The sequence below is a fragment of the Geospiza fortis genome, unplaced genomic scaffold, assembly GCF_000277835.1.
Source record: "Geospiza fortis unplaced genomic scaffold, GeoFor_1.0 scaffold194, whole genome shotgun sequence".
Taxonomy (NCBI): Eukaryota; Metazoa; Chordata; class Aves; order Passeriformes; family Thraupidae; genus Geospiza; species Geospiza fortis.
Window position 1 is genome coordinate 7,030,018 of NW_005054322.1, and position 3,643 is coordinate 7,033,660.

Here is a 3,643-nt window from a genome sequence, read left to right on the forward strand (position 1 = left end):
CAGATGTATTTTAGTCACTGAAAGTTACGGTAGCAATGCTAAGAGTAAAGTGCTCTTTAAATCAGTGCCTAAATATATTTTGTGCTGGCTGAAAAGAAGTATTTAATTTATGTGAAGAAATACACTTAGAGATACTTAAGTCTTTCACTTTCCTGAAATTCCTAAATATGAGTACCTCTGCTTGACTGATTGGGGTAGGATTCAGTTCAGGCTTTGGGCAAAGGCAATTTTTCTAGGAAAACATCTCTTAAAGAAACAGTGGTAGAATGCTGACTAGATATTCCCTCTGCTGCTCTGTACTGCAGAGAATCAGTGCTACTGTACTGATTTAAGCTCCTTTGAAAATGCTGTGCTGGAGCTTAGGGTACCAACTTTCAGTATTGGTAAGGCAGGATGAGACATGCCTTGCTCCAACACTGCCATAAAAACTAGGAATCTACTAGGAGCCATGAAGCTCCTTTGAAAATATCTGCCTCTGTCATACAAGTCAGTAGATTGCTACTTGTGTTTTTATAAAACAATACACATGGTGTGTTTATCTGCCTTGAGCCTGTGTGTCTGTCCCAGCTCTTATAACATACATAGTTTTTTACTTTTAACAATTTTGTTTATATTTGAAGTTCAATTAAATGAATCTATAGGTAAGAGGTGTCGAACTTCATGTGATCCTGTGGATGGGAACTTTTTGTTTGACTCTACACACACAGAGCTCAGATCTGCATTTGGCCATCTTGCTTAGACTGCCTTTACTCTCTATGGAAAGCAGAAGTGTATTATTCTGCCTACTTTCACTGTACATTTTAGGAAGAAATTATTCACTCCTTTTAAGGGCATCTTTCTCTCTGTTGTAGATAACTACACTACCAGCCTAATTTTATCATCTAGCCTATGTAGCATATGCATGTTTGTTCTTCCCTGTCTCTGGATACGTGTCCTTTTTCCTTTTAATGATGGATTTTTTTTCTCTCCTCTCTGGCAACAGTCTTTTTTTTTTCTCTTTACAGAGCTTGCCAAACATATTTTAGTGTAATCTATCTTGTAAATGGGGTCTTGTCAATATGAAAGTGTTTTCCCTGGGACAGACTGTTGTAAACTGCACAAAATGTGAGTTTCTTTCCATCTGCCAACCACTTAAAATTTCAGGTTGGGAAGCAACTTTTTTTTTTTTTGACAAGAAGGGCAAGAAAGAGTACCCCAGATACTACAGGCATGTCCATCTCACTTCAGTGCCTGGTAAAACCATGGAAAAGATTACTCTTGGTAGTATTGAAAAACACCTGGAGAAAAAGGCAGTCATCATTCACAGCCAGCATGGCTTCCAAGCAGTACAGGGGAAAGTACTGCTTGTTGAACCTGATTTCCTTATACAGCAGGGTAACACAATTCTTGTTGCATAGCCAGCTGATGTAATAATTTTTGACTTCAGCAAAGCTTTTGACAGTGTCCCTCAGAGGATCCTTCTGGACAAAATGTCCAGCCCATAGCAGGATAAACACATCCTGGGATGGGTCAGCAACTGGCTCACAAGTTGGGCACAAAGGGTTATTATAGTGGAAGGGGTTGACATCAGGCTCATGACCTGTCTCTAGTGAGGTTCCAGTGGGCTTCATCCTTAGCCTAGCTCTCTTCAACATCTTCATGAATGATTATTGATAATTGCTGTTTAATCTGATGTTTTCTTCATCATATGCAGAGATTGTATTTCGTTATTTCGTTAATGAATAAAATACATTAAAATTCAATGACCTGACCCCAGATTCTAGGAGTTGTTAAATATATATTCTACCTTTTATGGCTTTGTTGAAAATCATCTTCAAGACAGTACTTTTGATCATCATTTCAAGGTGCCTGCTTTCACAGTTCTGCACCCCTTGTAGGAAATCAAGCAGTTCTGTTCCTTGACCTGTATGAAGTCTGATTCCAAGAACAGCTCTTCACAGACAATAGGCAGCTGGATTAGCAAGGAACCAGTCATGACTTAAAAGTGCCCTTATGCTTCATGAGGATTTCTCTTGAACCAAATAATGGGCTAATGGGTTATAAATCAAGGCAATATGGATAGAAATAGAGAGGCTTTATGTTTATTATTTACTGTATTGTGCAGGGCAGCATGATAGAAAAAGGAGAAAAATGAGAGGAATACTGTGAATCGCTCCTTTGTGTTGCTTTAGACCTGTTCAGTAAATTAGTTGATTATTTTCTCTATAGGAAAAGAATAATTAGTATTACTGACAGCAGTTGAAAGCATAGAAAAGTGTGATGGCAGGAAAATGACTGTGATCATGAGGGAATTGTCATTTTCTAGAATATATAGGTTTGTTCATAAGCTGACTTGTCTTGTCATTTCAGCCTCACAGGCTATAATAATTCATTTATAGCCATGGTGTGTATTCGTTGATAGGACGAAGTGGACTGTGGAGCAACTGACTCTCAGTGCCATGAAGCAAATCCTTGGGTGGATTTTGTTCTATCCAGGACCCTTTCCATTCCTTACTTATATCAGCCCATGTAAGAGTTCTGGGAAGCCAGTTACAAAGGGTTCCTATTATCAGTTTTGTTTTCTAAGGTTCCAAAAACACTTTTGGTTTTTGCCTGGGACTACTTCCATTTTCTGTACACTCCTGATTCCTCTTCTACTTCCAGATCTAGCAAATTACTTAAAGAAACTAATGTCACCACTGATTGCCTTTTGAGATGCACATATTTCATTAGAGTAATATCATAAATATAATAAAAAACAATAATGAAAATCCTACTGAGAGCCCTTCCAGATCATCCATTGTGTCAAAAGCTTAAATCACTCCTGACCAATGAATCTTCAATTCATATTCAAATTTTCACTTGAATACATAAAAATTGTGAAAGAAAGGTGCAATTATATTCTCTTCAACTGAGCATTTCCATGCACATTCACATACAGAATATATATAAAATATCAGAATTGCAGCATATGAAATCCCTAATAACCTTAAATTGTAAAATTACTTATGCATGTTATTTTTCCAGTTTGAAGATGAATTTAAATTAATGTTATAATTAATTTAAACAAAGGAATTCTTTAACATGTTCATTTATCCCTAATTTTCATGAAAAAGCATTTTATATGCCCCAGACTTTTGCAAATAATAAGTAGCAGCTAATTTATTTAGTTAAAAGGTGTGACTAATTAATTTTCAGCACTGGAAATGCATATTACTGACTAAGGCACAACATTCAAGGAATATATCAAAAGATACATATATGCGTGTTATTTTAATTTTGTTACAGTTGAGGATAGGGGGCCTTTTGAAGTCTGCTTCTCACAAAATATACCCCTGTATATAAACATAATTTACATAAAAACTTCACAAGTCCCATCTTTATGTTAGTGATACATCTTTCATATATAGACATACATGTAGGATTCTTAATTAAAGCATTCTTTGGACGCATGAATTCCTTCCTAAAATCCGTATTCTTTCCAAATTAGGTTTGCAGAAGACTTTTAACTCAATTGTTGGTGCAATGCATTAGATTTTTAATTTTGCCTTTAAGAAGTTAGTTTGATGTTTTAGTGTGAAATTAAGTGAACAAAAAAACCCTCCAATCTTGCAATATGGGTGAGTTGATGCTTGTCAGAGCAGGGTGTGAAGGCACCAGGAGA